Source organism: Gorilla gorilla, chromosome 10, assembly GCF_029281585.2.
Source record: "Gorilla gorilla gorilla isolate KB3781 chromosome 10, NHGRI_mGorGor1-v2.1_pri, whole genome shotgun sequence".
In the NCBI taxonomy this organism is placed as follows: domain Eukaryota; kingdom Metazoa; phylum Chordata; class Mammalia; order Primates; family Hominidae; genus Gorilla; species Gorilla gorilla.
Window position 1 is genome coordinate 97,589,840 of NC_073234.2, and position 14,318 is coordinate 97,604,157.

The window sequence follows — 14,318 nt, forward strand, 5'->3', positions numbered from 1 at the left end:
ATAGCAATTTTGTGCTTTTGTCTCCCAGATCCTCTACATTCCTTTAATTAGCCTACTCTGAATAAATTCACTTTATACCTCTTTCAGAAAAAAATAGCCTTCAGACAATAACTTCCCCATCTTTCCATCACCTAATCTACATGCCTACCTGCACCATTACTTTGACTTTCTCTCCCCTTGTTACAGGGTCCCTTCCTTTATCAAAAGCCAATTCTTTAACCTAAGCCTTGAAGCACATGATTTCTTTCTTGAAACTGTGCTTCTTAGGTTGTCTTCTCTCCTTCTCCTGTATTACTAATTTCTGTTTACATTAATCATTACTTTCAGGACATATGCTGTTTCCTGTCTTCAAACAAACATTTATTGACATATATGAACCTCCAGCTACCAATTTATTTGTTAGAATCACTGCCATAAAACTGTCTGTAAATATGTTTACATTTACTGTGTCTACTTCTCACTTTCTGTTTACTCTTAAACCCCCTAGCTTTGAACGGCAAATTCACAACAACCTTCAGGACGTAACTCTAATGGACACCTTTCTATACCTATCTTACACACAGCTGTGAAAGAGTGACTTAAATGACCATTCTGCCTTTTGGGGTTTTTTAAATTAATTTTTTTATTGTTATACTTTAAGTTCTGGGATACATGTGAAGAACATGCAGGTTGTCACATGGATCTACACATGCCATGGTGCTTTGCTGCCCCCATCAACCCGTCATCTACATTAGGTATTTCTCCTAATGCTATCCCACCCCTAGTCCCCAACCCCCAACAGACCCTAGTGTATGATGTTTCCCTCCCTGTGTCCATGTGTCCTCATTGTTCAGCTCCCACTTATGAGGGAGAACATGCGGTGTTTGGTTTTCTGGTCCTGTGTTAGTTTGCTGAGAATCATGGTTTCCAGCTTCATCCATGTCCCTGCAAAGGACAGGAACTCATCCTTTTTATGGCTACATAGTAGTCCATGGTATATATGTGCCACATTTTCTTTATCCAGTCTATCATTGATGGGCATTTGGGTTGGCTCCAAGTCTTTGCTATTGTGAATACTGTTGCAAAAACATACACATGCATGTGTCTTTATACTAGAATGATTTATAATATTTTGGGTGTATACCCATTAATGGGATTGCTGGGTCAAATGGTATTTCTGGTTCTAGATCCTTGAGGAATTGCCACACTGTCTTCCACAGTGGTTGAACTAATTTACACTCCCACCAACAGTGTAAAAGTGTTTCTATTTCTCCACATCCTCTCCACCATTAGTTGTTTCCTGACTTTTTAATGATCGCCATTCTAACCGGCACAAGATGGTATCTAATTGTGGTTTTGATTTGCATTTCTCTAATGACCAGTGATGACGAGCTTCTTTTTCATATGTTCGTTGGCCAAATAAATGTCTTTTGAGAAGTGTCTATTCATTTCCTTTGCCCACTTTTTGATGGGGTTGTTTGTTTTTTTCTTGTAAATCTGTTAAAGTTCCTTGTAGATTCTGGATATTATCCCTCTGTCATATGGATAGGCTGCAAAATTTTCTCCCATTCTATAGGTTGCCTGTTCATTCTGCTGATAGTTTCTTTTGCTGTGCAGAAGCTCTTTAGTTGAATTAGATCCCATTTGTCAATTTTGGCTTTTATTGCCATTGCTTTTGGTGTTTTAGTCATGAAGTCTTTGCCCATGCCTATGTCCTGAATGGTATTGCTGAGGTTTTCTTCTAGGGTTTTTATGGTTTGGGGTCTTAAGTTTAAAGTCTTTAATCCATCTTGAGTTAATTTTTGTTCAAGATGTAAGGAAGGGATCCAGTTTCAGTTTTCTGCATATGGCTAACCCCATCGTCTCAGCTCAAAATCTCCTTAAGCTGATAAGCAACCTCAGCAAAGTCTCAGGTTATAAAATCAATGTGCAAAAATCACAATCATTCCTATACACCAATAGCAGACAAACAGCCAAATCATGAGTGAACTCCCATTCACAATTGCTACAAAGAGAATAAAATACCTAGGAATACAATTTATAAGGGATGTGAAGGACCTCTTCAAGGAAAACTACAAAGGACTGCTCAAGGAAATAAGAGAGGACACAAACAAATGGAAAAACATTCCATGCTCATGGATAAGAAGAATCAATACTGTGAAAATGGCCATACTGCCCAAAGTAATTTATAGATTCAATGTTATCCCCATCAAGCTACCATCGACTTTCTTCACAGAATTAGAAAAATCTACTTTAAATTTCATATGGAACCAAAAAAGAGCCCATATGGCCAAGACAATCCTAACAGAAAAGAACAAAGCTGGAGGCATCTCGCTACCTGACTTCAAACTATACTACAAGGCTACAGTAACCAAAACAGCATGGTACTGGTACCAAAACAGATATATAGACCAATGGAACAGAACAGAGGCCTCAGAAATAATGCCACACATCTACCACCATCTGATCTTTGAGCAACCCCTTTCGTATCTTTTTTGTTTTTTGTTTTTGTTTTTGTTTTTGAGATGGTTCTGGCTCCGTTGCCCAGGCTGGAGTGCAGAGGTGAGATGCTGGCTCACTGCAACCTCCACCTCCTGGGTTCAAGAAATTCTCCTGCCTCAGCCTCCCGAGTAGCTGGGAATATTGGGGCCTGCCACCACGTCTGGCCAATTTTTGTATTTTTAGTAGAGACAGGGTTTCACCATATTGGTCAGGCTGGTCTCAAACTCCTGACCTTAGGTGATCCACCCGCCTCGGCCTCCCAAAGTGCTGGGATTACAGGTGTGAGCCACTGTACCCAGCCTAAAGAAAAGATACAGAAGTTAATAAGAATTACATACCTGTAAAATTTAGTAAAATTAAATGGCCTGGGAAATTGCTGTTTCATAGGATGTTAAAAATAAATGCTGTAGATGTGATGATTTGTGATTATAGAAATTAGTGTTTGAATTTTAAGCTTTCTAGTTAAGTAAGGGGGAGGCTAATTTTTCATAAGAGTATTTTCAGAAAGATTATCTACTAAAAACAGATATAGGCTGGGCACAGTGACTCATGCCTGTAATCCCAACACTTTGGGATGCTGAGGCAGGCGGATCACCTGAGGTCAGGAGTTCGAGACCAGCCTGGCCAACATAGTGAAACCTTGTGTCTACTAAAAATACAAAAATTAGCCAGGCGAGGTGGTGTGCACCTATAATTCCAGCTACTTGGGAGGCTGAGGCAGGAGAATCGCTTGAACTTGGGAGGCAGAGGTTGCAGTGAGCTGAGATTGTGCCACAGCACTCCAGCCTGGGTGACAGAGCAATACTCTGTCTCAAAAAAAAAAAAGAAAAAAAAAAATCAAAGAATTAATAGAACATGGTGTTTTGGATGCTATGTTATTTATTGTTGCTGTGTTTTTTTTTATTCGTTTGTTTTGGGTTTTTTTTTTTTTTTTTTTTTTTTGAGATGGAGTCTCACTCTGCCGCCCAGGTTGGAGTCCAGTGGTGTGATCTCGGCTCACTGCAACCTCCACTTCCTGGGTTCATGCAATTATCCTGCCTCAGCCTCCACAGTAGCTGGTAGTACAGGCAGGTGCCACCACACCCAGCTAATTTTTGTATTTTTAGTAGAGATGGGGTTTCACCATGTTGGCTAGGCTGGTCTCGAACTCCTGACCTCAGGTGATCCACCCACCTTGGCCTCCCAAAGTGCTAGGATTACTAGCTTTTTGGCATGAGCTACTCGGCCCAGCCTCACTCCCACTTTTTGAAATTCTCTCTTTGCTTTGTGTATTATTCTGCTTTTGCTGGGGTTTGCTATATTACAAACAACTGCAAAGTCTTGTTGACTTAAGAAAACTAACAACTACTTCTGACTCTAATTACATGTTTTCTGTGCCTCATGTCTAGTTACAAAGTTTCTGTGCCTTGCTTGGCATGGCTTTGCTCCAGATTATGCACTGGTTTCATACTTACAGGGTCTCAGGTTAAAGGAGCAGCTTCTATCTGGGACATACCCTTCTTTTGGCAGGGGGCTCCAGAACAAAAACCTTGGTAGAAATTTGTAGTGCTTCTAAATCTGCTCAGATATGCTGTGCGTCATGTCTGCAGATTCTCCATTAGCCAAATAACATGACTGAGCCCAAAGTCAGTGAGATGTCAAAGTATTCTCTGCAACTTACCTGGCAGTGGGCAGGGATGAATACTCTTTAAGACAATGAGAGGTGTAGCGGACACAGTAATAAATCTATCACACTTCTGGCTTTTCTCCTTTCATTGGCTCCCTCTTTTTGATCTTTTTTATTGTTGTTGTTGCTTCTCTACCTTTTTAATGTTGAAGGACTTCTCAAACTCCTGACCTCAGGTGATCCACCCACCTCAGCCTCCCAAAGTGCTGGGATTACAGGCGTGAGCCACCGCTCCTGGCCCTTAATGTTGAAGGATTTCAAAAATTATTTCTAGACAGTTTTTTTTCCTTCTATATATGTACTCTCTTCCTACTTTATCTCAGCCATTCCAATGGTGAGAAACATGCTCACGTGTCCAGACCCAAAGAATGGACCAGAGGCACTAAAAACAGCAAAAGTGAGGCTTTTTAATAACAGTCTTGCAAGATCAGGTATCTGATGAGCAGGCACATCCCGGGCAGTCACAACAGGTCTCAATTATCTCCTAGCATGCAAGTCCCTCCCCCAGTTCCTCATTGGTTGACTACTATGGAGTTACAATCTTCCCGGACATCGCCTAAATTCCATTATCCCCCTTGTAAGGTTATACCCCATTCCCTTCCCCACTTAAGTTTCGATTTCCCAATAACAAAACATTCTTCCCTGTTATGGGCTGACCCCTCCTCTAAATTCTGTTCGCTTACTGTGACCTTCTAGGTGCATGAACCACGTGGTTTGTTACATTTGCAGGCTGGCTGCCAGTGCTTAGATTTATCATGCCTTGAAAACAGACCACTCAGAATGTTTTCTCACATAATGTTTCTTAAATATTAAATCCATTTTAATGACTCCCAAATGTACATTTTATTTTTGATTAACTTCTCCCTTGAGATACTCCAAGCAGTGCCCTTGATTCATCACACACACACACACACACACACACACACACACACACACACAGAATCCCTTATGTTTCCATATCTCATTTTATTACTCCATTCTCACACTGCTATAAAGAACTGCCCAAGACTGGGTAGTTTATAATGAAAAGAGGTTTAATTGACTCACAGTTCTGCATGGCTAGCGAGGCCTCAGGAAACTTATAATAATGGCAGAAGGGGAAGAGGCACGTCTTACATGGTGGCAGGTAAGAGAGAGTGAGTGTGAGAAGGAGGAACTGTCAGACACTTATACAACCATCAGATCGTGAGAGAACTTATTCTCTATTATGAGAACAGCATGGGGGACACCGCCCCATCATCCAGTCACCGTCCATCAGGTCTTTCCCTCAACACACGGGGATTACGGGGATTAAAATTCAAGATGAGATTTGGGTGGGGACACAAAGCCTAATCATATCACTTGCTAAATAGTTCCAATTGTCCACACCAAAAACAAAGAATTTGTTTTGTTGATTTATTTCTTCCATTTGTTACATTTCACTCTTTATCATTTCCCCAAAATTTTGCCTTTAATATATATTAAGAATTGTTTACTTCTCTTCATCTCTGCTACCTCTACCCCAATTCATCTACAAAGAAACAAAATCATGGGAGATTTGTTGACTATATAAAAAAAATACAGTCCCAAGCCTCAGAGAGCACCCAATTTAACAATATGAACCAACACATGCATTTTTAAAATGGTAAAATCATATGACACATACTAAATTTAAGGAAAGTATATTGGTAGTAAAAGATTCATGTAAGAAATAAATTAATTCTGGTTTTGGTAGCAACAGAAATTAACAAAAATGAGAAAATTCTCCCTCTGCTTTTTCTTATGGGATTAGTGCCATTTTACCAGGCACACTCTGAAAATGGGTGCATATATGTTAGTGGGGAAGATTTAGGGGTAATGATTTTAACATAAAGGATGGGAGAGAGAAAAAAAAGATGAGAAGACAGATAACCAGTTAGAAAGCTGGTGAGCAATCCTAAGAACCTGAATTTGAGTATTGAATGTGGAGATAAAGAAAAAGACAGAAATTCTATAGATGGAAGTTTCCTTCTGTCACACAATTCAGTTTTCATTGTGGGAGGAAATGCATGCTTGCTTTTACACTAAGGTATAACAAGAAAGACATCCCTCAAGACACTTACAAGTTTTGGTGGCCTTCTCTGTACTGAAATTGTGCAATATATTTCAATGTCTATTATTAGCTAGATCTATGACACCCAAAAAAGTGGGAAATGAAAGCCAAAATAAGACAACCGGAAGGAAACAGATATATTGCTATTCTAGAATTATTGTATCCTGTTCTCATTTTTAGAAATACATCAAAATTTTTAGAAAATGGAAATATGTCATTTAGGTATCACAACTCTTTACTGGGATAAGCATTATCTTAGTCTCAAAAACTCTTCGTTTTGTTTCAAGTTAAAAATCAGTGAAAGCATTATTGATCTAGCCTCTTAATATAAAACACTGCACCTTCACCTTCACCCAAGCTATAAATTCAAAACTCAGCGTATGATTGCTCCATCAGTCCAAAAAAAAGGCTGTTGGAGGAATTTAAAAATAAAATTTAATATATACATGCATCCAAGATATGACTTATTCATACTTTTATATTTTTAGTGTCAGCAGTGAAACTAAAGTTTTCACTACTTTATGTTAGATTTATCTTGGATACATTTTAAGCATTAAGAATGAAATGACAGAGTCTATCATTTATATCAAAATTATAATCTCTAAAGTGACCTGTGAGGTTCCAAATATGTGCACAGAAAACCAGTAATAACATTATGATAAGTATATATTACATATGATTCCCTATTGTCTTCTGCCAGTCCACTAAGCAGATGCATCTCTGGTCCCAAGGGGCATATGTAAGGTGACATGTTTATATATGTCTGAAAGTTCCCATTTGACAATCCTTTCTCTACACCTCTAGCCAGAGGACAGGTTGTGCAACTGGAAGGAGTAAAGCAGTGTGCTGAGATAAAATATAAATAAATCCCATAATAGCTCTCCTGATTAAATCCAGTTTTCTTTCCTGAAACTTTGCTTAAATGTTATCCATTCTGATGACAGAAGCCATCTGTTTTTGTTTGCGCTTTTAAATAAACATTTATAGAGCCCTTACCATAAGCTAGCTACTGTTCTATGTGGTGTACATGGATTATCTCATTTAATTTAATTCTTCTAAACACCTAGTGAAGTTTGCATTATTATTATCCCCATTATGCTGATAAAGAAATTAAGATTTAAAGAGTTAGTGACTTGCAGAAGGTCACAAACCTAGAACACAGAGGCTTTGGTTGAGACTGTTTTTTCCGTAATAATTCTTAAATCAGAAGGGTCATGGAAGCATATAATCAGGCATTCTTTTCTTCCAAAGCTAAACATTTTTCCCACTTAAATTTGAGATTTACTTCTTTTCCAAGGAAACAGAGATGGGTCAAGAGAAAGGGTGGGAATTATATCTTTTTAATTTGACATTAGGCAATTGACATATTTCTTTTTCTTCCTGGAAATAAGTCACCATCCCTTGAAACTAATGGGTCATCTTCATGTTTTAGAAAAGACAATTTAATTCATGATGCAATTTACCAAATTCTATACAATCATTCCATATATATTTAACTATTTTCTGTATTTAAGTCCTACTTTATCACACAAATAATTGAGTTGTTCATACAATATTAATTATAAAATAAAACTAGGTCCCTCCTAATATAACTATAAACTATAAGGTTAAAGGAAACTTAGACCGTCGGCCGGGCGCGGTGGCTCAAGCCTGTAATCCCAGAACTTTGCGAGGCCGAGGTGGGTGGATCACGAGGTCAGAAGATCAAGACCGTCCTGGATAACACGGTGAAACCCTGTCTCTACTAAAAATACAAAAGAACCTGGGAGGCAGAGCTTGCAGTGAGCTGAGATCGCGCCACTGCACTCCAGCCTGTGCGACAGAGCGAGACTCCGTCTCAGAAAAAAAAAGAAAAAAAAAAGGAAAAGAAGGAAACAGACCATCATCTCTGCCAACCACACACAAAATATTTAAAACATTTATTGTATCCTACCTAGGTTTAAACATCTGTGGTAGGGAGAAAATCGCCATGTACAATGTCAGATTATTCCATCAAAAACTCATATACCTAGCTTTTCCCCATATATTGAGGCAAATAAGTCTTCCTGTACAATCTATTTGTTGAACCTAATTTATCCCTTAGGGGTCATTTTTTTAACAGTTCATCAATATTCACATACCGTACAATTCATCCATTAAAGCGTACAATTCTAACTTTTTAAGTATATTCACAGAACTGAGCAACTATCACCACAATCCATTTTAGAACATCTTCATGACCCCAAAAAGAAACATCCTTCCTATTAGCAATCACTCCCATTTTTGCCCCAGTCTCTCCAGCTCAGGAAACCACTGAGCTACTTTCTGTCTCTATAGATGTTCCTATTCTGAACATTTTATATATATGAAATTACAAAATCTGTAGTCTTTTTTGACGGGCTTCTTTCTCTTAGAATATGTTTTCAAGATTCATCTGCATTATAAAATGCATCCGTACTTCATTTCTTTTTATTGCAGAATAATATTTCATTGGATGAATATACCAAATTTTATTTATCTATGTCCCAGTTGATCAAGTTGTTTCAACTTTTTCACTACATTGAAAATTCTGTAGCAAATATTTGTATACAAAGTTTTTTTTTGTGAATGTATGTTTTCAATTCTCTTGAAATTCCATACCTAGGTCTACCTGTAACATTTTGAGGAACTGCCAAACTGTTTTCCATAAAACATAAAGTGTCTGTGCCATTTTATATTACCACCAGCAATAGGTGTGAGGGTTCCAAATTCCCCACATGTTCATCAACACTTATTATCTATCTTTTTTTTAAAGCCATTCTGGTAGGAGTGAATTAGTATCTCATTGGTTTTGATTTGCATTTCCCTAATGCCTGACAGTCTTCATCCTCTTTTCATGTGCTTTTGGCCATTTGTATGTCATCTTTGAAGAAATGTATACTTGGGTCTTTTGCTTTTTTTAATTGGTTTATTTAATGGTTTTAAAAATTGATTTGTGTTGTCTATATTAAAGATATGCAATATGATGTTTTGAGACACATACACATAGAGAAATGATTACTGCAGTCAAACAAATGTACATATCCATCACCTTCCATATTTACCTGGTGTGTGTGTGTGTGTGTGTGTGTGCATCTGTGAGGTAAAAACACCTAAAATATACTCTCTTAGCAGATTTTTCAGTATACAGTAGAATATTATTAACTACAGTCTTCATACTGTACATTAGGTCCCTAGACATATTCATTCTTCCTAACTGCAAATTTGTAGCCTTTGATCCACATCTCCATTTCTTCCTCTCATAATAACTACAGTTCTACTCTCTGTTTCTATTTATTCAACTTTATATTGTAGGATTCTGCATATAAGAAAGGTCATAGAATATTTTTCTTTCTGTATATTGCTTATTTCACTTAGCATAATCTCCTCTAGCTTCATCCATGTTGTCAAAAATGGAAGTAGAGTCAGTTCTCCATTTCTGTGGGTTCTGCATATGCAGATTCAACAAACTACAGATAATAGATATTAAATAGATAAATAAATAAAAATTAATAAAATAACACAAATAAAAAACAATGTAGCATAACAACTATTTATGTAGCATTTACATTGTATTAGGTACTATAAGCAACCTAGAGATGATTTAAAGTATATGGGAAGATGTGCACAGATTATATGCAAATACTATGCCACTTTATTTAAGGGACTTAAGCAACCACAAATTTTGATAACTCCAAGGCATGCTGGAACCAATCCCCTGCAGATATCAAGGGATTACTATATCTATTTTTTAAAAACTGAATAATATTCCATTGTGCTTGTGTGTGTGTGTGTGTGTGTGTGTGTGTGTGTGTGTGTGTATTTTTTATCCATTCGTCTGTCAGTGGGCACTTAGGTTGTTTCCACATCTTTGCTACTGTGAATAATGCTGCTGCAATGAAAATGGAAACACAGATATATCTATATGAGGTTCTGATTTCACTTCCTTGGATATGTTCTTAACAGAGGGATTATTTGCTAACAAGCCCACTAAGAAAACACAGTGGGGGAGGATAATGTCTTCAATAAGTGTTGTAAAAATTAGATACACACGTGCAAAACACTGAAACTGGACACTTGTGTATGGTATCTTATGCCATACACAAAAATTCAATATGGATAAATGACCTGAACAAGAAACCTAAAACCATAAAACTCCACAAAGAAAACATAGAGGGAAAGCTCCTTGACATTAGCCTTGGCAATGATATTTTGGCTATCACACCAAAGCTCAGGCAACAAAAGCAAAAGTAAACAAGAGGGTCTACATAAAACTAAAAAGTTTATGTACAGCAAGGGGAACAATAAAATGAAAAGGTAGTCTACAGATTGAGAGAAAATATTTTCAAACCATAAATCTGACAAGAGATTAATATATAAAATATATAAGAAAATCTCACAATTCAATATTTTAAAAAATGAACAATCCAGTTTAAAAATTGGCAAAAGTCCCAAATAGAAATTTTTCCAAAGAAGGCATAAAAATGACCAACAGGTATATGAAAAGGGGTTCAACATCACTAATCAATAGGGAAATGCAAAAAAAAAAAAAAAAGCCAAAACGAGCTATTGCTTCACACCTGTTGGGATGGATATATCAAAAAGTCAATAGATAAAAGTGTTCCTGAGACTACCGAGGAAAGAAAACCCTTATACATTGTTGGTGGGGATGTAAATAGGACAGCCATTATGGAAAACAGTATGAAGGTGACTCAAAAAATTAAAAATAGAACTAGCTTATGGGTTACTTTTCAATTATTGAATTGTAAGAGTTTCATATATACATACTCTGGATACACGTATTTTATCACATATGTGGTTTGAAAATATTTTCTCTCTCATTCTGTGGTTGTGTTTTTACTTTCTTGATGGTATCATTTGCAGCACAAGAGTTTTTAATTTTGATGAAGCCCAATTTATGTATATTTTTATTTGTGCTGTTGGTATTATTGGGGCCATTTTGACAATAATAATCAAAATTCCATATAATGGGCCTTCAAATATTTGAAAACAATTCTTATGTCTACATGAAATCCACACTGCACCTTATCCATATTTCTTTATTAAATATTCTAATGTCAAATCTTTTCAATATATTCATTGCTTTACTCTGTAAGTGACTATTTTAAGTATAGATTGAAAAGTCTAGGTAAGACTAAGAATATTGTGTTCTTCACATTTTTTTTTTACTTCAAACACTAGTTCTTATTGGATCATGTTGATATTATAGATATGTAACATTTCTAAGTTTCCTTGCTGCTTTCTATATTTGTATACAAAGCTCTGTAAGCAACATCGTTTTTAATGTAATGCGTAATACTCTATTGTGTATTTGTGTGCATGCATATACAATTTCACCTTAATATTTTATAAATAATGAAACTAAGCATCATTTAAAAAATGTAAAATTATCTTTAACGGAGTTAAATGTATTTTAACATCTTATATATTGAAACATTGAAACACACACCTTCAGATACAAGTAAGAAATACATCAATAAGATAACAGATATTTATTAATAGAAATTTTAAATACCACTTGTAGTCTTTTTCTCAATATAGATTTTAAAGATATACATTAAAAATTACATAAAATATACCTGTATAATTTAAACTATATTTATAAAACAAATACCTGATTTAACGAGGTAGAGAAGTAGGACATCGACAACATTTTGGAAAGCCTGGAATTATGTCTTCCTCTGTAACATCCATTTCCCTCCTGCCTTGAGATACCCAATATTGTAAATTTATAACAATTATTTATTGCTTTTAGCAAGGTTTTTCTTGTTTTTTAACTTTCTATAATTAGAATAATTTATTATTTAGCGACTTGGCTCTTTTGTTTATCATGATATTTTATCAGTGATGTGTGACATTCCGTTGTATGAGTATACCACAAATTTTTATCCATTTTCTTGTGGATAAACATTTATGTTGCTTTCTATTTGTGGTTACTTTTAAAATCTGATGTTTTTAACTATCTAAATTCTTATAACTATCTAATTTTAAAATCTAATTCTTATAACTATATCCTGGTACACACATGCAGGAGATTATCTAGAGAGTATATTGGGAAAGGAATAAATGTTTTTCATATCTTCAACTTTACTAGAGAATGTCATACTCTTTCCCAAAATATTTATTAAAACATGTGTACTTCTGATTCATACCAAATTTTATTTATTTTTAAATTTCACATGTCCCTCTAGTGAATAAGTAAGGATATCTAGCTATGAATTTAGTTTGTATTTCTTTAATAATAAATGAGAGGGATTAGCTTTTTATTTGTTCAATCACCCTTTGGATTTTTTTTGTTTTCTAAAGTATCTGTATAAACCTATTGATTTTCTTCAATGAGTTGTAGAAATCTCTATATATTAAGGATATGGATAACCTATTGGTTATATGTGCTGCAACTTCTGCTATTTTTTTATTCTTTTGATGAAAAAAATTATTAATTTTAATGTATTTGAACACTTCTTCTTTAAAGGTTTTCTTGTTTTAATGAAGAAATCTTTCTTCAGCCCAAGATCATAAAGACATTATCTGATTGGATATTCTAAAATCTTAACTTTAATCCACCTACACTTCACTTTTGTACATGGTATGAGAAGGAGTTTACAATATCCATTAATTTCTTGATGAATATTCAATTATGCCATTACCATTAATTTAAAAGCCCATCTTTTTCTTACCTAATTGCAGTACCACCTCTGTTATATATGCCTGGTTCTGTTTCTGGACTCTGAGATCTGTTCCACTGGTCTATTTCTCTAAACCTGCCCCAGTACAGCACACTATTTTATAGCTTTATAAGGAGTCTTAATATCTTTTAGAATGCTTTCACCAACAATTATGTTTTTCTTTCAAGAATGTCTTAGTTTTTGCATTTCCATAAAAATTTTGTAATCACCTCGCAAATTCAACAATACCAAATCTATAGTGATCTCCGTGGGAACTGTGCCATAACTACAGATCAATTTGGAAAGAAATGTCATCTTTTTAAAACTAAGTTTCCCAATCCATGATTATAATACATTACTGTTTATTTATATATTTTAATGACCTTCAAAAACGCCATCATTTTATCCATAGAGATCTTATACACTTTTGTTAAACTTGTTCCTAGGGATTGACATTTTTTGTTGCTACTGTGAATGTTATACTCTAAAACTTCATTTTCTGTTTGTGGCTCATATAGCATTGTATATTAATCTACTGTTTGGTATTAATTTTGTATCCAGAACCTTTACTGAACTGTCGTTAATTTTACATAAATTATGTATTTAATGTTGAATAGGATTAGTATTATCAGCATCCAGGTTCCAAAGCCCAAGAGAAAGCTTTTAGTATCTACTGAAAATTGGTATGTTGGTAACAATATCACATAAGCCTTATCAAATGAACTAGGATACATATTTCCTTATATTTCCTTTTCTATCCTCTGGAAGAGTTTGCGTAAAATAAGAATTATTTCTTGTTGGATTATCTGGTAAAAGCCACAAGTAAAGCCATCCAGATCTGAAGTTTTTTTGTGAAAAAATTTTGATCACTCAATTTATTTTATGTTTATAGGAATATAGAATTCCCATTTTCTGTTTTGCCTTGATTCAGTTTGAGTAAGTTATCATTTCCAAGGAATTTGAACTTTTTTCCATATTTTAAAATTTATTCACATAATTATAATGACATCTATCTAGTTAACGATATGCAGCACCTGTAGTTATGTTCCTTTTTACATTGTTTATATGAATTATTTATGCCTCCTTTTTTTCATAATTAAGCCTGCCAGAGGTTTGTCAATTTTATTTCTCTTTGCCCTCCAAAGTGCAGAGTTTCAGCTTGGTTGATACTTTCTCTTGCATATCTGTTTTCTAGATCATTAATTTTTCTGTTACATTTATTATATTCTTCCTCATACATTTTGGGGGTTTACTTTGCTATACTTTTCTAAATTTTTGAGACAAATGGTTGGCATTAATTATCCTTTAAGATAAATCTTTAAGGATGCAAATATCTAATCATTGCTTAGCTATATGACCCTGAAATATCTATTTAGTTTTTTCACTATTATGAAGTTAAAAATATCTTCTAATTTCC